The following is a 23693-nucleotide window of genomic DNA, read 5'->3' on the forward strand; positions in this document are numbered from 1 at the left end:
CCCCCACACCCCCCCCCCCCCCACACCCCCCCCCCCCCACCCCCCCCCCCCCCCCCACCCCCCCCCACCCCCCCACTCCCCCCCCCCCCACCCCCACCCCCCCCCCCACCCCCTCACCCCCCCCCACCCCCCCCCCCCCCCCCCCCCCCCCCCCCACACACCCCCTCACCCCCCCCCCCCCACCCCCACACCCCCCCCCCCCCCCACTCCCCCCCCCCACCCCCACCCCCCCCCCCACCCCCCCCCCCCCCCCACCCACCCCCACCCCCACCCACCCACCCACCCCCCCACCCCCCCCCACCCACCCACTCTCCCCCCCCCCCCCACCCCACACTCACCCCCCCCCCCCCCACCACTCCCCCCCCCCCCCCACACCCCCACCCACCACTCTCCCCCCCCCCCCCCCCCCCACCCCACACCCCCCCCCCCCCCCCACCCCCACAACCCCCCCCCCACCCCCCACCACACCCCCCCCCCCCCACCCCCCACCACACCCCCCACCCCACCCACCACTCCCCCCCCCCCACCCCCACCCCACCACACTCCCCCCCCCCCCCCACCCCCCCCCCCCCCCCCCACCACCCACACTCCCCCCCCCCCCCCCCCCCCACCCACACCTCTCTCCCCCCCCACCCCCACCCCCCCCTCCCCCCACCCACCCCCCCCCCCCCCCCCCACCCACCCCCACCCACCCTCTCCCCCCCACCCCCCCACCTCTCTCCCCCCCACCCCCCCCACTCTCTCTCCCCCCCCCCCCACACCACCCACTCTCCTCCCCCCCCACCCCCACCCACTCTCTCTCCCCCCCCACCCCCACCCACCTCTCTCCCCCCCCCCCCCCCCACCCCACACCTCTCCCCCCCCACCCCCACCCACTCTCTCTCCCCCCCCACCCCCACCCACTCTCTCTCCCCCCCCACCCCACCACCACTCTCTCCCCCCCCCCACCCCCACCCACCCCCCCCCCCCCCCCACCCACTCCCTCTCTCCCCCCCCCCCCCCCACCCACACTCACCCCCCCCCCCCCCCCCCCCCACCCACACCCCCCCCCCCCCACCCCCACCACCTCTCCCCCCCCCCACCCCCACCCACCCCTCCCCACCCCCCCCCCACCCACCCCTCCCCCCCCCCCCCACCCCACCTCTCCCCCCCCCCCCACCCCCACCCACTCTCTCTCCCCCCCCCCCCCCACCCACTCTCTCTCCCCCCCCCCCACCCCACACTCTCCTCCCCCCCCACCCCCACCCCCACCCACACTCCTCCCCCCCCCCCACCCCCACCCCACTCTCACCCCCCCCCCCCACCCCCACCCACTCTCTCTCCCCCCCCCCACCCCCCCCACCCACTCTCTCTCCCCCCCCCCACCCCCACCCACCTCACCCCCCCCCCCCCCCACTCTCCTCCCCCCCCCCCCACCCCCACACACTCCTCCCCCCCCCCCCCCCCACCCACCTCCCCCCCCCCCCCCCACCACTCTCTCCCCCCCCCCCCACCCCCACCACCCCCCCCCACCCCCACCCCACACTCACTCCCCCCCCACCCCACACCCCCCCCACCCCACCCCCACCCCCACCCACACACCCCCCCCCCCCCCCCCACCCACCTCCCCCCCCACCCCCCACCCACACACACCTCCCCCCCCCACCCCCCACCCACACACCCCCCCCACCCCCACCCCACCCACTCTCTCCCCCCCCCCCCCCACCCCCACCCACCCCCCCCCCCCCCACCCCCCACCCCCACCCCCACCACACTCTCCCCCCCCCCACCCCACCCACACACCTCCCCCCCCACCCCACCCCCACCCACCCCCCCCCCCCCCCACCCCCACCCACTCTCTCTCCCCCCCCCACCCCACACCCCCCCACCCACCCCACCCCCCTCCCCCCCCCCCACCCCCACCCCCCCCACTCACTCCCCCCCCCACCCCCACCCCCACACCCACCCCCCCCCCCCCCCCACCACACACCCCCCCCCCACCCACTCCCCCCCCCACCCCCACCCCCACCACTCACCCCCCCCCACCCCCCACCCACACTCTCTCCCCCCCCCCCCACCCCCACCCCACCCCACCCCACTCTCTCCCCCCCCCCCCACCCCCACCCACTCTCTCTCCCCCCCACCCCCACCCCACCCACTCTCTCTCCCCCCCCCACCCACCCCCACCCACTCTCTCTCCCCCCCCCACCCCACCCACTCTCTCTCCCCCCCCACCCCCACCCCCACCCACTCTCTCTCCCCCCCCCCACCCCCACCCACTCTCTCTCCCCCCCCCCCACCCCCACCCACTCTCTCCACCCCCCCCCACCCACTCTCTCTCTCCCCCCACCCCACCCCCACCCACTCTCTCCCCCCCCCCACCCCCACCCACCCTCCCCCCACCCACTCTCTCTCCCCCCCCACCCCACCCACTCTCTCTCCCCCCCCACCCCCACCCACTCTCTCTCCCCCCCCACCCCCACCCACTCTCTCTCCCCCCCCCACCCCCACCCACTCTCTCTCCCCCCCCCACCCCCACCCACTCTCTCTCCCCCCCCCACCCCCACCCACTCTCTCTCCCCCCCCACCCCCACCCACTCTCTCTCCCCCCCACCCCCACCCACTCTCTCTCCCCCCCCACCCCCACCCACTCTCTCTCCCCCCCCCACCCCCACCCACTCTCTCTCCCCCCCCACCCCACCCACTCTCTCTCCCCCCCCCCACCCACCACTCTCTCTCCCCCCCACCCCCCCACTCTCTCACCCCCCCCACCCCCACCCACTCTCTCTCCCCCCCCACCCCCACCCACTCTCTCTCCCCCCACCCCCACCCACTCTCTCTCCCCCCCACCCCCACCCCCACCCCCACCCACTCTCTCTCCCCCCCACCCCCACCCACTCTCTCTCCCCCCCACCCCCACCCCCACCCACTCTCTCTCCCCCCACCCCCACCCCACCCACTCTCTCTCCCCCCCACCCCCACCCCCACCCACTCTCTCTCCCCCCCACCCCCACCCCCACCCACTCTCTCTCCCCCCACCCCCACCCCACCCACTCTCTCTCCCCCCACCCCCACCCCACCCACTCTCTCTCCCCCCACCCCCACCCCACCCACTCTCTCTCCCCCCCACCCCCACCCACTCTCTCTCCCCCCACCCCCACCCCACCCTCTCTCTCTCCCCCCCACCCCCACCCCACCCACTCTCTCTCCCCCCCACCCCCACCCCACCCACTCTCTCTCCCCCCCACCCCCACCCCACCCACTCTCTCTCCCCCCCCACCCCCACCCCACCCACTCTCTCTCCCCCCCACCCCCACCCCACCCACTCTCTCTCACCCCCACCCCCACCCCCACCCCCACCCCCACCCCCACCCACTCTCTCTCCCCCACCCCTACCACTTTTATTGAAATATGCCCCCATCCCACAACTGACCCCTCCATCCACACAACTGACCCCTCCATCCCACAACTGACCCCTCCATCCCACAACTGACCCCTCCTGATGGTTGAATATCTCCCCTCTTACCTGAGCAGCAAAACTCCCCAAAACCTAGAGGCAAACATTTATCTGGGGTGGGAGGAGTTCCTTTAATAACTTCCCCTTTAATGAGCAGGGAATGGGCGGGGACTTGAGCTTCTGCAGTCCCTATGGCCAGAACCAAGTCATCACTTGACTGCAACCTCGGCACTGATTAGTCAGAATTCCCAAATTGCCCAAAAATCTGAGGGGTGGGTGCCCCAATTCGGTCAAAGGTTCGCCATTGTCCAGCATCTGACCGCCCACCCCCACCCACTCTCTCTCCCCCCCACCCCCACCCACTCTCTCTCCCCCCCACCCCCACCCCCACCCACTCTCTCTCCCCCCACCCCCACCCCACCCACTCTCTCTCCCCCCCACCCCCACCCCCACCCACTCTCTCTCCCCCCCACCCCACCCCCACCCACTCTCTCTCCCCCCACCCCCACCCCACCCACTCTCTCTCCCCCCACCCCCACCCCACCCACTCTCTCTCCCCCCACCCCCACCCCACCCACTCTCTCTCCCCCCACCCCCACCCACTCTCTCTCCCCCCCACCCCCACCCCACCCTCTCTCTCTCCCCCCCACCCCCACCCCACCCACTCTCTCTCCCCCCACCCCCACCCCACCAACTCTCTCTCCCCCCCACCCCCACCCCACCCACTCTCCCCCCCCACCCCCACCCCACCCACTCTCTCTCCCCCCCACCCCCACCCCACCCACTCTCTCTCACCCCCACCCCCACCCCCACCCCCACCCCCACCCCCACCCACTCTCTCTCCCCCACCCCTACCACTTTTATTGAAATATGCCCCCATCCCACAACTGACCCCTCCATCCCACAACTGACCCCTCCATCCCACAACTGACCCCTCCATCCCACAACTGACCCCTCCTGATGGTTGAATATCTCCCCTCTTACCTGAGCAGCAAAACTCCCCAAAACCTAGAGGCAAACATTTATCTGGGGTGGGAGGAGTTCCTTTAATAACTTCCCCTTTAATGAGCAGGGAATGGGCGGGGACTTGAGCTTCTGCAGTCCCTATGGCCAGAACCAAGTCATCACTTGACTGCAACCTCGGCACTGATTAGTCAGAATTCCCAAATTGCCCAAAAATCTGAGGGGTGGGTGCCCCAATTCGGTCAAAGGTTCGCCATTGTCCAGCATCTGACCGCCCTGGGATAGGCTCTTCCAATTGGTCTGAATCTGGCACCGGCAGCCTGTTGCCGTGGGAACTCCTGCAGTATATGCCTCCTTCCCCTCTCAGCACCATTCCCTGTTTCGGGTTGGTGGTCCTGTGGCCGGGTAGACGTCACTTCTTGACATCTGGGGCTGTCGCACTACTCCGCGCTTCTCTCCGAGGCCTCAGCTGCCTCTGATTAGGCCTCGGGTTATTTTGCCCAGCTGGGCTCCTCAGTCAGCCAATCAGGGAGACCGCCTTCCCTCTGTCTCCCTCTCCCTCTCTCTGTCGCCCTCTCTCTCTCTGTCGCCCTCTCTCTGTCTCACTCTCTCTGTCTCCCTCTCTCTGTCTCCCTCTCTCTGTTTCCCTCTCTCACTCTGTCTCACTCTCTGTCTCCCTCTCTCTGTCTCCCTCTCTCTCACTCTGTCTCCCTCTCTCTCGCTCTCTCTGTCTCACTCTCTGTCTCCCTCTCTCTGTTTCCCTCTCTCACTCTGTCTCACTCTCTGTCTCCCTCTCTCTGTCTCCCTCTCTCTCACTCTGTCTCCCTCTCTCTGTCTCCCTCTCTCTCGCTCTCTCTGTCTCACTCTCTGTCTCCCTCTCTCTCACTCTGTCTCACTCTCTGTCTCCCTCTCTCTCACTCTCTCTGTCTCCCTCTCTCTCACTGCCTTCCTCGGTCTGGCTAATTAGGGTATTACAAAATGTCAGAAGAAATGGGCTACGACTCAATAAGGCCAAATGTCAATTTGGTGTAAAGGAAATAACGTTACTAGGAGACAGATTATCTGTTCAAGGAAGAGAGCCTGATAACATGAAGATACAAGCCATTATAGATATGCCTCGACCTACCGATAAAAAGGGATAAGAGCACTGGGCATGATCAACTTTATTGGAAAGTTCAGACCTTGGGCGAAATTCTCCGTTATCGGCGCAAAGTCCGTCGATCGGCGCCAAAAACGGCGCAAATCCGACTTTCATCACGCTGCCCAAAACGTCTCAAAGTCTCCGGCCCGGAATGGGCTAGCAGCGACGTAACGGGATCCGTGCTTGCTCACGTGCTTCACGCCGTGCGGCGTCATACGTGCCGCACGGCGTGACGGCTCATCAGGACGCGCTGCTCCCCCCCACCTGACCGGAACACCCGACCAGAACACCCGACCGGATGGCCGTCCGCCGCTCAGCCCCGAGGTTCCAGTCACGGGATGTGGAGGCGCTCCTGGACGCAGTGGAGCAGAGGAGGGGCGCCCTGTATCCCGGGCACGGTCGCAGAGTTGCCCCACGCCACAGCCGGCGTCTGTGGAGGGAAGTGGCAGAGGCCGTCACCGCTGTGGCCCTGACACCACGGACAGGCACCCAGTGCCACAAGAAGGTGAACGACGTCGTCAGAGCAGCCAGGGTGAGCCTCACCCCCCCCCCTGCCCGATATCCATATCCCCCATATCCACCCTCCCCCATATTCCCCATATCCCCCTCCCCCATATCCCCCCTCCCCATATCCCCCTCCCCATATCCCCCTCCCCATATCCCCCCTCCCCATATCCCCCTCCCCCATATCCCCCTCCCCCATATCCCCCCTCCCCCATATCCCCCCTCCCCCATATCCCCCCTCCCCCATATCCCCCCTCCCCCATATCCCCCCTCCCCCATATCCCCCTCCCCCATATCCCCCCTCCCATATCCCCCTCCCCATATCCCCCTCCCCATATCCCCCCTTCCCCCATATCCCCCCTCCCCCATATCCCCCTCCCCCATATCCCCCCTCCCCATATCCCCCCTCCCCATATCCCCCCTCCCCCATTTCCCCCCTCCCCCATATCCCCCCTCCCCCATATCCCCCTCCCCCATATCCCCCCTCCCCCATTTCCGCCTGCCCCCCATTTCCCCAAGTGAATCCAGCCCTAACCTTAATGTACGAAATACCTGGCTTCTACACTTAACCTCTGCATTACATGCGCAACCGATGGCGTGCATTCATATACCTGTCTAACACTGTTGCCTTTTACCCCTGCCACCACCCCCACCCACCCCCCCCGCCACAGGAGAAACGCGCACACAACAATAGGGAGCATGTGAGGACTGGAGGAGGCCCCGCTGATGAGAGGCCACTGACCGAACACGAGGAAAGGGCCCTGGAACTGGCTGGCGGACCTGAGGACCGGGAGGTTGCTGATGCAGAGGTCGGGGGCGTACTAGCTAGTGAGCCACCGACAGCCCGTCCCCATATCCCCCCCTCCCCTATATCCCCCTCCCCCATATCACCTGATCACTGCCTGCGTGTCTAACCATGCATGCTTCATTGTGTATCGCAGGAGCAAACGTCGAGGCACCCATCCCCGCAGATGCAGACCGCCCGCATGATGCCCCTCGGAGACCACGGGAGACGGAGAGACCCGGACCCTCCGGCATGCGACGCCCGCAGGATGCCCCTCGGAGGCCACGGGAGACGGAGAGACCCGGACCCTCCGGCATGCGACGCCCGCAGGATGTCCCTTGGAGACCACGGGAGACGGAGAGACCTGGAGCAACAGGGAGACGACGCCCCCGTCTCGTGCGGGTGCGACGACGCAGGCGTGTGCCACCTAGCGACGAGAGGGGCAGCCACAGGCCCCCGTCACAGCCGAGCCAGGACACCACTCCCCAGGACACCACTCCCCAGGACACCACTACCCAGGACACCACTACCCAGGACACCCCTACCCGGGACAGCACTACCCAGGAAAACAAAATACCGGACAGTGACACAGAGTGGATGGGTGGAGACGAACCCCCACCCCAAAGTGCCATGGACTCAGAGTGGGACGAAGAGCACGACACAACGCCACTGCTGTCACCAACACCCTCCACCATCGCAGAAACACTCACCTCGGTTGGGCACTTTAGTGATGAGGCGTCTGGTACACTCACTGGTGCACACAACACAGCCGCCCCGGTACAGCAGGTGGAGGTAGGAGCAGCAGAGGGGCCGGGCGGTCGGAGGGCAGCCCAGCCCAAGCGAACATCTGCCGCCCAGATGGATCCCGGGTTCCTGCAGTTACCACACCCACCCATAGATCCGATGCAACCACCGACCCGGAGACGAGCGAAGAGGGTGACGGCCGGCTTGCGGCGGCTGCAGTCGCAGGTGGAGGAGTCCACCCGCGTCCAGGAGCTGGGAGTGGTGCTGGTCATGCGTGCCACCCAGGCCGACACCGCACGGGTGGCGTCCGCAGTGGAGGCAATGGGTGCGACGGTGTCAGACATGGGGAACGGTTTGCGAAGCCTGGGGCTTTCCGTGCAGGCGGCGTCTGTGGCCCAGGACATGGCTGCCCTCTCACAGGAGGCCATGAGCCAGTGCCAGATGGCAGAGGCGCTCAACGCCATGGCCCAGTCTCAGCAGTCCATAGCCCAGTCTCTGCAGGCCATGGCCCAGTCTCAGCAGGCCATAGCCCAGTCTCTGCAGGCCATGGCCCAGTCTCAGCAGTCCATAGCCCAGTCTCAGCAGGCCATGGCCCAGTCTCAGCAGGCCATAGCCCAGTCTCTGCAGGCCATAGCCCAGTCTCTGCAGGCCATGGCCCAGTCTCAGCAGGCCATAGCCCAGTCTCAGCAGGCCATGGCCCAGTCTCTGCAGGCCATGGCCCAGTCTCAGCAGGCCATAGCCCAGTCTCAGCAGTCCATGGCCCAGTCTCAGCAGCCGGCGTCGCACAGTCACAGACAGGGTTTGCCAATCCCCTGAGCTCCATGGCTGCAAACCTGCAGACCCCTGTCGATACCAACACGGGCCTCCAGGACTGGCAGCGCCAGATGTCGGGGGGGGGGGGGCCGGATGGCCAGTCCGTTCGCATCCCCCACCCATGTAGAGGCCTGGGGGCCATCGGGCACCCCGAGGGAGGAGGAGGTGCTGTGGTCCGTCCCGGGTCCCACTGTAGGGGAGGTCCCGGAACACCGCGACACCTCGGACTCCCCCCCCCCCCTTCCGTCCCAGGTGCATCGGGTGGGCAACGGGCAGGACAGGCTGGCAGCTCGCCATCCCAGTCGCCCGGGCCGCAGCCTGGCCCATCTAGGCCAGGACGCCCCAGGAAACGGCCGCCAAAGGGATCCCGTGTCAGAGGGCAGGAATCACAGGAGTCCACCTCCAGTTCTGCTGTGCCGTCTGGGGAACCACGTAGACGTAGTCAAAGGGCCCGTAAGGCCAAACAATTAGACACTGAGTAAGTTGGCACGGCTGCAGGGCACAGATCAGTTTTAGGGGCTAGGGCACGTGCATGAACTCGTTTGGTTATTACAGTCAATGTTACACCTACAGAAGCTGCCTTTGTGCTCTGTCCAAAGCGTGCGGGGGTGTCATGTACGTTGAGCGCAAGTGTGTGTGTGAGGGGTGGTCTTACCTCAGCCCCAGGTGAGTCTGCCCCCTTCCCCCTGGGCCGCCATCAACATCCCCCCCGGGCAGAGGATGAGACCGTGCGCTGCAGTGTCACAGCCGCATGCAGGGATGGTCCGGGTGGATGGTGTTACTGTGGCCATGAGTCAGATATAGCCCAACGATGTGGAACCAGGAGCTCATCGCAGGGCGGGTTATCATCATCCTCCATGGCCTGCAATAGACACGCGTCCACCCGCAACTGTGTGAGCCCGGCCGATGTGCCGCAGGTGGATCGGCAATGGGGTGGTGGTGTGCATGCGGGTGGGGTGGGTGGGGTTGGGGAGGGGGGTGAGGGTGCTGGGTGGGTGGATGGGTGGGGGGTGGGGGTGGTCGGCTGTTGCCATGGTGTGCGGTCTGTGGCCATACTACCTGATTCCCACGCCCATCTAGTCAGTGAAGCAGGCGTCTATCAGCCTGTCCCATGCCCGCTGGCCCAGCCGGTAACGGTGGACAGCCACCCACCTGTGTCTAGCCCGTCTGCCCTGACCGTTGCCCCCATCCCCCTCATCTGGGGAGGACTGCGCCTCTTCTTGCTGCTCCTCCACTCCGCCCTCCTCTGCCTGCGGCACATCGCCCCTCTGCTGGGCTATGTTGTGCAGGACGCAGCACACCACAATGATGCAGCCGACCCTATCTGACCGATACTGGAGGGCGCCCCCAGAGAGGTCCAGGCACCTGAAACGCATCTTCAGCACGCCAAAGCACCTCTCGATCACTCCCCTTGTCGCTACATGGGCATCATTGTAGCGGTTCTCCGCCTCATTGCGTGGCCTCCGTACAGGCGTCATCAGCCACGATCGCAATGGGTAGCCCCTGTCACCCAGCAACCAGCCCCTCAGCCGGGGATGGTGTCCCTCGTACATGCCGGTGATGGATGACCGCGACAACACGTATGAGTCGTGTACACTGCCTGGGTAACGGGCGCAGACGTGCAGGATCATCATGCGGTGGTCGCAGACCACCTGTATGTTCATCGAATAGGTCCCCTTCCTATTGGTGAACACGGCCCTGTTATCTGCAGATGGCCGCACGGCGACGTGCATCCCATCGATCGCGCCCTGGACCATGGGGAACCCGGCCACGGCAGAGAAACCCACGGCCCGGGCATCTTGGCTGGCCCGGTCCACGGGGAAGCGGATGTAGCGGTGCGCCATGGCATATAGGGCGTCTGTCACTGCCAAGATGCACCGATGCACCGATGTCTGCGATATGCCGGACAGGTCCCCACTCGGTGCCTGGAATGACCCCGTTGCATAAATGTTCAGGGCCACCGTAACCTTGACGGACACGGGGAGAGGGTGTCCCCCGCCAGTGCTACGCGGTGACAGGTGTGCCAGCAGGTGGCAGATGTGTGCCACGGTTTCCCGCCTCATCCGGAGTCTCCTCCTGCATTCCCGGTCCGTGAGGTCCTGGTATGACTGCCGGGGCCGGTACACACGGAGCGCCCTCGGGTGCCTCCGTTGCCGTGGGGCCGCGACGTCCTCCTCCCCCTCCTCGTCCTGTCGGTCAGGTGTCCCTCCAGCCTGGGCGGCTGCCGCCTGCCCCTCTGCGGCAGCCTGCGCCGCCTCTCTGGCACGCTCCTCCTCCTCCTCATCCAGGGCAACAGAAACATTAGCGGCTGCCGCCACGGCGGCCAACATCGCTGGCTGATCGGAAAACATGACGGCCTGGTTGGGGGGGGAGGGGAACGATGACATGTCGTCATTGCCCATACCCCCTCCTCCCCCCAGCCAGGTGGCATGGACCGCATGTGTCCAACTGTTGGAGGCTGGCACCTGGCCAGGTGGACCAACTCACTTGCCCTCGCACCCCCATTCCCCGGCACGGACCCCCCCTACCCCCTCCCCGGCATGGACCCCTCCATCCTCCTCCCCGGCAGGACCCCCCCCCCCTCCTCCCCGGCACGGACCCCCCCCCCTCCCCGGCACGGACCCCCCCATCCTCCTCCCCGGCACGGACCCCACCTCCCCCCTCCCGGCACGGACCCCGCCTCCCCCTCCCCGGCACAGACACCCCATCCTCCTCCCCGGCACAGACCCCCCCATCCTCCTCCCCGGCACGGACCCCATCCTCCCCGGCACAAACCCCCCCATCCCCCCTCCCCGGCACGGACCCCGTCCCCCCATCCCCCTCCCCGGCACTGAGCCCCCCATCCACCTCCCTGACACGGACCCCCCCATCCTCCTCCCCGGCACGGACCCCAACCTCCTCCCCGGCACGGACCCCGTACCCCCATCCCCCTCCCCGGCACGGAGCCCCCCATCCACCTCCCCGACACGGACCCCCCCATCCTCCTCCCCGGCACGGACCCCCCCATCCTCCTCCCCGGCACGGACTCCATCCTCCTCCCCGGCACGGAACCCCCCCATCCCCCCTCCCCGGCACGGACCCCGTCCCCCCATCCCCCTCCCCGGCACGGACCACCCCCCATCCCCCTCCCCGGCACGGACCACCCCCCATCCTCCTCCCCGGCACGGACCCCTCCCCCCTCCCCGGCACGGACCCCATTCTCCTCCCCGGCACGGACTCCATCCTCCTCCCCGGCACGGACCCCCCCGTTCCCCCTCCCCGGCACTCATCCTCCCGTCCCCGGCACTCAACCCCCCTCCCGGCACTCCCCCAGAGCCCAGCCCACTCTAACCAACCCCACCCCCCCCGCCCACACACACACACACAACCCTGGACACACCTCTCCCCCACACATTCAGACTGCGGCCACGCCATCCCCTCTCCAGCGGCCAACCCCCCAGGCCGTCACCCACCTCCACGCTGGTCGGCGTGAACCTGGAGCACAGGTTGACGCCGATTAAAAGGAGGTTTGATTTACGCCGACGTGACCCGTTATCACGTCGACGGGACTTCGGCCCATCCGGACGGGAGAATATCGGCAGGCCCAAAATCGATTGCCTTGCGCCCACCCGTGCCATTCTCCGAGGTCTGCGGCGCCATTGACGCCCCGCCGACTTTTCTCCCTTCGGAGACTTCGGCGGGCGGCGGGGGCGGAATTCACGGCGGCCAACGGCCATTCTCCGACCCGCTGGGGGGTCGGAGAATCTCGCCCCAAATCTCTCAGCAAAGACAGCAGGGGCGCGATTCTCCACTCGCACGCCGGTTGGGAGAATCGCCTGGGCCGCCAAAATTTCCGGGGACGCCGGTCCGACGCCCTCCCGCGATTCTCCCAAGCGGCGGGAACGGCCCGGTCGAGTTTCGCGGGCCGCAGGCCGGAGAATCGCCGGAGACACCCAAAATGGCGATTCTCCGGCACCCCCGCTATTCTGAGGCCCGGATGGGCCGGGCGGCCAGGCCAAAACGGCGGGTTCCCCCCCGGCGCCGTCCACACCTGGTCGCTGCAGTCGTGGGCGGTGTGTGAACGCTGGGGGGGGCGGCCTGCGGGGGGGCGAGGGGGGATCCTGCACCGGGCTTCACCTGGAATGTGGGGTGGCCCGTGATCGGTGCCCACCGATCGTCGGGCCGTCCTCTCTGAAGGATGACCTCCTTCCTTCCGCGGCCCCGCAAGATCCGTCCCCCATCTTATTGCGGGGCGGATTTAAAGAGGACGGCAACCGCGCATGCGCGGATGACGGCAGTTATGCGGCGCCGGCCGCGTCATCTATGCGGCGCTGCCTTTACGCGGCGACAAGGCCTGGCGCGGGTAGATGACGAGGCCCCGATCCTGGCCCATTGTCAGGGCCTGAATCGGTCGGGACCGGGGCCGTTCCGCGCCGTCGTGAACCTCAACGGCGTTCACGACGGCGCGGCCACTTCGGCGTGGGGGTGGAGAATCCCACCCCGTGTCTTAGAGATATCCTATGGAAGCACGGTGGCACAGTGGTTAGCACTGGGACTACGGTACTGAGGACCCAGTTTTGAATCCCAGCCCTGGGTTACTGTCTGTGTGGAGTTTGCACATTCTCCCCGTGTTTCACCCCCACAACCCAAAGATGTGCTGGTTAGGTGAATTGGCCATGATAAACTGCCCCCTAATTGGAAAATAATATTAATAATTGGGTACTCTAAATTTAAAAGAAAGAGAAAAATATCCTGAAGTAAGTGAACGACTGAACAGCATGAACAAGAATGGATAAGACTAAAGAAAGCTCTAAAGACCACACCAGTATTAACATTTTTCCCTCCAACAAAAACTACCAAGATTTCAACAGATGCATCGAAGGATGGTCTGGGTGCAGTATTGCTGCTACAGGAAAATGGTAGTGATTGGAAACCAGTAGCATGCTTCAAGATCTATGACAGAATCTGAATGTCTTTATGTACAAATAGAAAAAGAGTGTTTAGGGCTAGTGAATGTGTTGGACAAATTCCATAACTACCCATCTCAAGGAAAGGTGATGCTGTGATATGCATTAAGTGTGTGTAAATATGTATGGCCACCAACCAGTAGGTGTCAGACAAGTAATAGCACATGACACTGTAGCCTGGGGGGAGTCTGGAGGAGAAACCATCATGGTTAGTTGTGTTTGTATTAGATCCAGTTTGATAGCATTAGTTTCTTACCCACAGTTCATTAAACTATAATAAAATTAACTAGTCTTGAACTAGATGTTCTTTGGTACACCAATTGCCTCTGTAATAGAACATAACATCTCTCTCTCTGTCTTGCTCGCTCTGTCTGTCTCCCCCCTCTCTGTCTCTCTTACTGTCTGTCTCTCTCTCTTTCTCCCTCTCTCTCTTTCCATCTCATTGCCTGTATCTCTCTGTCTGCCTCCCTCTCTCTGTCTCACTCTGTCTCTCCCTCTATATGTCTCTCCCTTTCTGTCTCATGCTCTCTCTCTGTCTCTCACTCGCTTTATGACTCTCTGTCTCTCACCCTCTGTCTATCTTAAGTCTCCCTCCCTCTCACTGTTTTTTCTTTTTTATAAATTTAGTGCACCCAATTAATTTTTTCCAATTAAGGGGCAATTTAGCGTGGCCAATCCACCTACCCTGCACATCTTTGGGTTGCGGAGGCAAAACCCACGTAAACACGGGGAGAATGTGCAAACTCCACACGGACAGTGACCCAGAGCCGGGATCAAACCTGGGACCTCGGCGCCGTGAGTCTACAGGGCTAACCCACTGCACCACCGTGCTACCCATCCTCTCACTTTCTCTCTGTCTTGTCTCTGCCTCTGTGTCTTTCTCTCTCTCTTGTCCTCTGTCTCTCTCTCTCTCTGTCTCTCTCCCTGTCTCTCTCTCTGTCTCACTCTGTCTCTATCACCCGTTCTGTCTCTCTTATGCCTCTGTCTCTCTCTGCCTGTCTGTCTCACTCTCTGACTCTCTCTCTCTTTGACTCCTCCTCTCTATCTTTCTCTTTCCATCTCTCTGTCTGCCGTTCTCTCTCACTTTCTCTTTTTCTCTCTCTCTCCCTCTCTCTGTGACTCCCTGTCTCTCTTTCTCTTTCCATCTCTCTCGCTGTCTGTCTCTTTGCTCTATTTCTGTCTCTGTCTGTCTCTCCTGCACTCTGTCTCACGCTCTCTCTGTCTGTGTCTCTCTCTTTCTGTCTCTGAGTCCATCTCTCTCTCTTTGTCTCTCTTTCTCTCTCTGTATCCATCTCTCTCTGTCTCTCTCGCTTGCTGTCTCTTCAGTGTCTCACTGTCTGTCTGTCTCTGTTTCTGACTGTCTGCCTCCTTGCTCTCTGACTCTCACCCTCTCTGTCTCTCACCCTCTCTGTCTCTCACCCTCTCTCTCTGTCTCTCATCCTCTCTGTCTCTCTGCTTGTCTTTATGTCTCTCCATGTCTCTCTGTGCCAGTCTCCCTCTCTGACTTTGATTTGATTTATTATTGTCACATGTATTAGTATACAGTGAAAAGTATTGTTTCTTGCATGCTGTACAAACAATGCATACCGTACATAGGGAAGGAGAGACTGCAGAGTATAATGTTACAGTCATAGCAAGGTGTAGAGAAAAGATCAACTTAATACGAGGTAGGTCCATTCAAAAGTCTGATGGCAGTAGGGAAGAAGCTGTTCTTGAGTCGGTTGGTACGTGACCTCAAACTTGTATCTTTTTCCTGACGGAAGAAGGTGGAAGAGAGTATGTCCGGGGTGCGTGGGGTCCTTTCCGAGGCAGCGAGAATTGTAGACAAAATGGATGGGAGGCTGGTTTGCATGATGGACTGGGCTACATTCACGACCTTTTGTAGTTTCCTGCGGTCTTGGGCAGAGCAGGCTCCATACCAAGCTGTGATACAACCAGAAAGAATGCTTTCTACGGTGCATCTGTAGAAGTTGGTGAGGGTCGTAGCTGACATGCCAAATTTCCTGAGTCTACTGAGAAAGTAGAGTCGTTGGTGGGCTTTCTTAACTTTAATGTTGGCATGGAGGGACCAGGACAGGTTGTTGGTGATCTGGACGCCTAAAAACTTGAAGCTCTCGACCCTTTCTACTTCGTTCCCATTGATGTAGACAGGGGCATTTTCTCCACTACGCTTCCTGAAGTCGATGACAATCTCCTTCGTTTTGTTGACATTGAGGGAGAGATTATTGTCATCGCACCAGTTCACCAGATTGTCTATCTCATTCCTATACTCTGTCTCGTCATTGTTTGAAATCCGACCCACTATGCTGGTGTCATCAGCAAATTTGAAAATCGAGTTGGAGGGGGATTTGACCACACAGTCATAGGTGTATCAGGAGTATAGTAGGGGGCTGAGGACACAGCCTTGTGGGGCACCGGTATTGAGGATGAACGTGGAGGAGGTGTTGTTGCCTATCCTTACTGATTGTGGTCTGTGGGTTAGAACGTTCAGCATCCAGTCGCAGAGGGAGGAGCCGAGGCCAAGGCCACGGAGTTTGGAGATGAGTTTCGTAGGAATGATGGTGTTGAAGGCTGAGCTGTAGTCGATAAATAGGAGTCTTACATAGGTATCTTTGTTATCTAGGTGTTCCAGGGTAGAGTGCAGGGCCATGGAGATGGCGTCTGCTGTGGGCCTGTTACAGCATTAGGCGAACTGTAGCGGATCAAGGCAATCCGGGAGGCTGGGGTTGATTCGTGCCATGACTAACCTTTCGCAGCACTTCATAATGATGGATGTCAGAGCCACTGGGTGATGGTCATTAAGGCACGCTGCTTGGCTTTTCTTTGGTACAGGGATGATGGTTGTCTTCTTGAAGCAGATAGGGACCTCAGGCTGTTGTAAAGAGAGGTGGAAGATGTCTGCGAATACCCCCGCCAACTGATCCGCGCAAGACCTGAGTGCTCGCCCGGGTACCCCATCCGGGCCAGTGGCTTTCCGTGGGTTGACCTTCGAGAAGGCTGCTCTGACATCTGCAATGGTGACCTCAGATACAAGTTCATCCGCGGCTTCCAGGATGGAGGGCTCACTCTCGCTGACCTCTTGCTCAAAGCGGGCATAGAATGCGTTGAGCTCATCAGGGAGGAGTGTGTTGGAGCCAGCAATTTTACATGCCTTCATCTTATAGCCTGTTATGTCTTGCAGAGCTTGCTATAGACGGCGGGGATCCGTGTGGCTAGCCTGGGACGCGAGCTTGGTCCGGTACGGTCTTTTGGCATCTTTGATGGATTTCTTTCGATCAGTGTTCTTCAAAGTCGGGGGCCCAACCCGCGGGCGGGTGTCAGGAGGGTCGCTTAGCTGTTGTCCGCGCCGATTCCGATCGCGCAGATCCCCGCGCAGCAGCCGGCTTTTCATAACGCCGGCTGCAAGCGGCCCCAAACATGTTTTTAAAAAAAATTCGCCCGCATTGCACATGTGCGCACATATGCGCATGCACGCCGATAATTTTTTTAACGGTTGCAGCTTTTTGTTTTACAAGTTCTGTAGTGGTTTTTATTCATTTATTTTATTCATTTTTATTTTTTTACAAGTTCGGGGGGGTTTTATTTGATAAAATGTTACAGGAAAAAAATGCAGCACTTTGGACAGATGGAGACTCCATACTTTCCGACACCGGGAGGCTTCACCTTCATCCAACAGGTTCCATTGGAGGAGCGTGTACGAGGGCCAAAGGGACCCAAAACCATTTCCTCCATTTTTATCAGCAGCAAACAAGGTAAGAGAAAATGGTGGGTCGCGAAGGTCGGCTGGCGTGGGTCGCGAAGGTCAGCTGGCATGGGTCGCGCAGGTCGGCCGGCGTGGGTTGCGAAGGTCAGCTGGCATGGGTCGCGCAGGTCGGCCGGCGTGGGTCACGAAGGTCGGCCGGGTTGGGTCCCGAAGGTTGGCCGGTTGGTAAAAATGGGTCCCCGGATAAAAAGTTTGAAGAACACTGCTTTAGATCATATCTGGCTTTCTTGTAGAGGTCAGGGTCGCCTGACTTTGAACACCTCAGACCTAGACTTCAGCAAGCAGTGGATATCCCTGTTCATCCAGGGTTTCTGGTTGGGAAACACGCGGATTTGCTTCTTTGACACACGGTCTTCTACACACTTACTAATGAAGTCAGTTACTGTAGTGGCGTACTCATTCAGGCTGGTCGCAGAGTTTTTAAACACTGACCAGTCCACTGACTCTAAGCAGTCCCGTAGGAGATCATCCGATTCCTCAGACCAACAGTGCACGACTTTCTTTGACGGATTCTTCCGCTTCAGTTTTTGCTGATAAGCCGGGAGCAAGAGCACAGCCTTGTGGTCAGATTTGCCAAAATGTGGGCGGGCGACAGAGCGATAGGCATGTTTGATATTTGTGTAGCACTGGTCCAGGATGTTTGGACCCCTGGTGGAACAGGTGACGTGTTGGTGGTAACTTGGTAGTACGCTCTTGAGCTTGGCCTGATTGAAATCCCCAGCAACAAGGCCTTGGGATGTTTCGTTTCCAGGCTATTTGTGGTGGTGAATATTTCGTCCTGTGCGATTTTCACGTTCGCATGGGGTGGGGTGTAAATTGCCGTCAGGATAACGGAGCTGAACTGCCGCGGAAGGTAGAAGGGGCGGCATTTTAGCGTCAGGTATTCACGGTCCGGGGAGCAGAAACTCTGCCTCTCTCTCTTGCTGTCTGTCTGTTTGTCTCTCTCTCCCTCTCAGTCTTTCTCTCTCTGTCTCTCTCTTTCAGTCTCTCTCTGTCTGTCTCTCTGTCTCACTCTCTGTCTCCCTCTCTATCTCACTCTCTGTCTCCCTCGCTATCTCACTCTCTGTCTCCCTCTCTATCTCACTCTCTGTCTCCCTCTCTATCTCACTCTCTGTCTCCCTCTCTATCTCTGCCTCTCACCTCTCTTTGTCTCACACCCGCTTTGTTTCTCTCTCTGCTTGTCTTTTTGTCTCTCTGTGCCTCTATCCCTCTCTCTGTCTCTCCCTCTCTCTGTGACTCTCTCTCTCCATCTCTCAGTCTTGTCTCTCTATCTGTTTCTCCCTCTGCCACTCTCTTTCCTTTTCTGTTTCTCTGTCTCTTTGTTTCTCTCTGTCTCTATCTCTCTCTATCACTCTGTCTCACTATCTCTCTCTCGCTGTCTATCGCTCTGTCTCTCTCCCTATCTCTCTGCCTATCTTTGTCACTCTTTTTCTGTCTCTTTTTTTGTTTCACTCTCTCTCTCACTGTCTCTCTTTCTCTCTCTCTCACTTTCTGTCTCTCTCTCTTTATAACTCTCTCTGTCTCTCACCCTCTGTCTCTCTCTATCGCTGTCTCTCGCTTGCTGCCTCTTCAGTGTCTCACCCACTGTCTCTGTCTGTTTTTGACTGTCTGTTTGTCTCTCTCTCTCTCTCTTTTGTTCTCTCTCTTGTAGCCATCTGAGTTGGCCACTTCCCGACTTAAAATGAAGAACAGCAAAGGCTGAAGGGAAATTCAACCAACACAGGCAAAAACTAGCAGGTGCAAGTTTACTGTGTATTAGACTCTGCAGAAACCCAGACAGCATCGATACAAGCAGCCATCTGACTAGTAATGTAGCAGCCATCTACATAGTAATGTAGTAGCCATCTACATAGTAATGAGAGATCCCCGGGAACAATCGAAACATTTTAAGGTAAACAAGGCCAAGCCAGACTCCTCGGCGCCAGCAGGAGCCAACACAAAAGAGGTTAACGGACACTTAAAAGACCGCCCATCGATCAGGGAACCGCTCCAGTATTGGAGAAATCGAACCAAGCGATTGGAACGAAGTCCAATCACTTGAAACCAGGTACGGGGTCCGCCCCGAAGGGCGGGAAGCCCCTGGGGACTATAAAGTAAAGCCCCCAAGTTCAAATCGTCCTTCTTGGCAGGGTCACTCAGCAACGCGAACCAAGCCCTGCGAGTGAACTGTCCGGCGGCCTCCAAGAAAGTAAGTCTCAAGTCAACGCTCGCTACGAGATAGGCGCTCCTAGATACCAGTCCATACCGGCTTTTGAATCCTGCAGACTCAGAACCTGAACGAAAGGCCATTTGTTCCCCTGACCTGGTGGGCCAGTCCGAAGCTAAGCATAGGCCTGTTAGTCATAGAAATAGCTTAGAAAGTAGAGTTTATGCATGAGTTGCGATTTACTGTGTAGAATAAATGTGCTTTGATTTGAATCTTACTAATTGGTGCATTGAGTTATTGATCATTACTTGAACTTGGACCTCGTGGCAGTATCATAAAGATACCTGGCGACTCGAGAGCAAAGGTTATAAAACAGAGCCAATTGAACCAACCAAAAGTTAGCAACACTCTCTCTCTTTCTCTCCCTCCCTCTTACCCTCTGTTTCTGTCTCTCTGTCTCACTCTCTCCGTCTCTCTCTCTGCCTCTCTCACTCTCCGTCTCTCTCTCTCTCTCTCACTCTGGCTCTCTCTTTCTGCCTCGCTCTCTGTCTCTCTCACCCTTTCTGTCTCTCTCTCTGTCTCTCTATCTCTTGCTGTCTCTCTCTGTCCCTTTCTCTCTCTGCCTGTCTCTCTGTCTCTTTCTCTCTCTCTCCCTCTCTCTTTCTCGCTCTGTCTCTCCCTGTCTCACTCTCTCTGTCTCTCTCGGTTTCGATCTCTCTGTCTCTCTGTGGTAAACCACTGAACATACACTACATGTATTTGGCACACTGCCAGTGTACTCCAGTTATTACAGTAAATCCCGGCCTGCTGGCTCCGCCCAGCAGTCCATGTATAAAAGTGTATGCTCTCCTGCACGGCCCCATTCTTGGGTCCAGCTGCGGGAGGCTTTACATCTAGCACAATAGAGCCACAATAGTTCACCATTCGTCACGTGGTCATTGATGGTACATCACTCTCCATCTCCCTGTCATTGTCTCTGTCTGTTTCTCCCTCTGCCGCGCTCTCTTTGTCTTTCTCTCCTTTTCTCTCTGTCTCTCTCTCTCTCACTCTCTGTCCCTCGTTCTGTCTGTCTCTTTCAGTCTGTCTCTTTCTGTCTGTCTCTTTCAGTTTGTCTCTTTCTCTTTCTGTCTCTCTGTCTCCCTTTTTCTGCCTCACTCTGTCTCTCTTTTTCTGTCTCACTCTGTCTCTCTCCATTCTCTCTTTCTGTCTCTCTCTCTGTCTATCCATCTCTCTCTCTGTCTCGCTGAATCTCACTCTGTCTCTCTGTCTACGACTCTTTCTCTCCCTGTCTCTCTCGCTCCCTCTCTCTCTGTTTCTCTCTTTTCCTCTGTCTCTCACTCTCTCTGTCTCTCTCACTCTGCATCTCTGATTCTCTTTCTGTCTATTTCTCTTTCACTCTGTTATGGGCGAGGCGTTTTCAGAACCCCAAAATGTATCATGGAGTTCAACCAACCTCCCCTTTAATGGATTTGTTGCTTTTCCTAGCACATGGCTTTTTCCCTAGGTGTGGGATTACAATTATGGACACGTGGGTTTTTAAACACAAAACACTGTTTATTCCATTAACTCAACTTAACATCTTAAATAAACATTGGATCTCTTAACACCCCTTACTTCAAAGATAACTCAGAAAATATTGCAACAGTAAATAACTCCTTAAAATGTTCCTTCAAACTTCCAAGAGACTTAACACCTTTAAACAAAATCACATCAGGTTAAAGGCTTTACTTTAAATCACCCAAATGATCCAGAGATAGTCTTTCATGCAGAGATCCAGCTCACTGCAAAACACAGACATACACAAACTCATTTCAAAACTGCAAAACCAAACTGCAAAATGGCTGAACTGAGCTGAGCTCCACCCATTCTATGACATCACTGTTTTCTTAAAGGTACATTGCTTAAACATTCAGTTCTTAAAGGCACTCTCGCATGACACCTCCCCCCAAGAAAAAACAAGAAACCATCAACTTCAAGATGGTTTCATTTTTCACTTTTGCACCATCCACTAAGAAATTCACACAGTAAATATACATTTTCATTTAAAGAAAACAACACCCTCAAACAGGTTCTTCTTCCTCCAACAGAAATCCTTCTCGATTGACAGTCTCTTTGAACAAAGTCTCTGCACGATCCATCCATTCCTCTACTCGGCATTTCTCTTCAGAATCAGATAATTTAGTTCAACCTGACCACAGAGTCCCTTGTAATTCTCCAATACAGGAACATTGGTTACCACAGCTTTCAGGCAGTCAAATGCCTGTTGAAAGTCCGCTGCCCATTGAAATTTTTTAGGTTTCTTTAGCAAGTCCATCAGTGGAGTAATCACGCCACAAAACTTTCGCACAAAGGTTCGATCAAATCCACTCATGTTAAGAAATCGCATTATTTCCCTTCATCTTGAGGATAACGGAAACTCCACAAGGAAAGTGATTCGGGCGTCTCAAAATTCACTTTCGGCTAGGTTCATCACCAAACCCGCCTCCTGAAGTCGATCGAAGAACTCCATACGATGTTTTAAATGTTCTTTCCATGTCTGGAAGTTGGAAATAAAAGCAGATTGTCCCACTTTCTCCATGCAATCCTTCAATGGTGGGACAGGATAAGAGTCCGTTCTTGTAACTGCATTCACCTTTCTATAGTCCACACACAACCGTTGGGTACCGTCTGGTTTAGGTACCATCACTATGGGTGAGTTCCATTGGCTGCAACCGACGTCAATTATGCCAGTCTTCAGCATACTCTCAATCTCTCTGTTAACCTGTGCCAATTTTAAAGAATTAAGTCTATATGGATGTTGTTTGATAGGAACAGCATTTCCCACATCTACATCATGTATAGCCATTTTAGTACTTCCCAATTTATCTCTACAAACTTGCCCATGTGATATCAATAACTCAGATCAGTTTGTTTTTCCTCTGGAAGGTAACTTAACAATTCATCCGAATTTTTAAGAACATCCTCATTTTCCAATTTAATTTGAGGCATGTCAAATTCACAGGATTTGGTTCGTCACTTTGAGTTAGAATCATTAAAACCTCCTTTTTATCTCCTTTACTTTCAAAGTACCTTTTAAGCATATTCACATGACACACTCGGCGAGTCTTCCATCTATCTGGTGTTTTTACCACATAATTCACCTCATTTAATTTCCTTTCAATCTGATACGGTCCATAAAACCTAGCTTTTAAAGGCTCCCCTACCACTGGTAACAATACTAAAACTTTATCCCCACTGGCAAAACTACGAACTTTGGATTTCTCGTCCGCTACCCGTTTCATCACATTTTGTGCAACTTTCAAATGTTGTCTAGCCAATTCACCTGCTCTATTTAATCGTTCCCTAAAATTTGACACGTAATCCAATAGTGTAATTTCCAATTTCTCACCCACCAATTTTTTTATTTTTTTAAATTTTATTAAAGTTTTGCAAAGTTTTTCATAATAAATAGTAATAATCCTAACACAGCAACATAGAGTGAACATTAACATAGTGCAAAAAGAGAATATACAATAGCAATTGACTAGACGTGACCCCACGCGCCTCAGTCTTCCCACACCCTCCCAACGGAGCACTCACCCCCACTCCCCTATGGGTTGCTGCTGCTGCTGACGTTTTAATTTTCCCTGAGAAGCCATTGGATGGTATTATGCCCCCACTCAACAGCAGCAGCTCTGTACACTTGGCAAAGTTATTTACACACATAAGTAGGCATCTGTTTGTGGTGTTGTCGTCCCTTGCTTCTCCCAGACGGAGTTCGCTGCCGTTGTCGTCTCGTTCCGCTTCTGCGCACTTCCGCTTCTGCGGCCCTCCCGTCTTCCCCGTTTTCTCTGTTCCTGTGGACGTTAAGTTTGTTAACGTTTCCCTGCCTCCCCCTCCCCCTCCCTGGCTCTCCTCTTTTGTTCCGTCTCTTCTCTCTACCCCCCTTCTCCCCGCTCCTGCCCCCCCTCCCCCCGTGGCTCGCCTTTCCTTCCTCTTAGATTTAGCTGCCCCCTCCCCCTCCCGGTCTATCTCTCCCTCTCATGCTTTGGCTACTCTCCCCTGTTTCTTGGCTACCTGGCTATTCTTCTGCTTGTTTGTTGGCTACAAACAAATCTCGGAACAATTGGGTGAATGGCTCCCACGTTCTGTGGAAGCCGTTGTCTGACCCTCGGATGGCGAATTTGATTTTCTCCATTTGGAGAGATTCCGAGAGGTCGGACAGCCAGTCTGCAGCTTTGGGTGGTGCTGCTGACCGCCAGCCGAACAGGATTCTACAGCAGGCGATCAGGGAGGCCAAGGCAAGGGCGTCCGCCCTCCTCCCCAGGAATAGATCTGGCTGGTCTGAAACCCCGAAGACCGACACTTTCGGGCATGGTTCCACCCTCACCCCCCACCACTTTGGACATTGCCTCGACGAAGGCTGTCCAGTACTCCACAAGTCTGGGGCAAGACCAGAACATGTGGGCGTGGT

Source organism: Scyliorhinus torazame, chromosome 16, assembly GCF_047496885.1.
Source record: "Scyliorhinus torazame isolate Kashiwa2021f chromosome 16, sScyTor2.1, whole genome shotgun sequence".
Classification (NCBI taxonomy): Eukaryota; Metazoa; Chordata; class Chondrichthyes; order Carcharhiniformes; family Scyliorhinidae; genus Scyliorhinus; species Scyliorhinus torazame.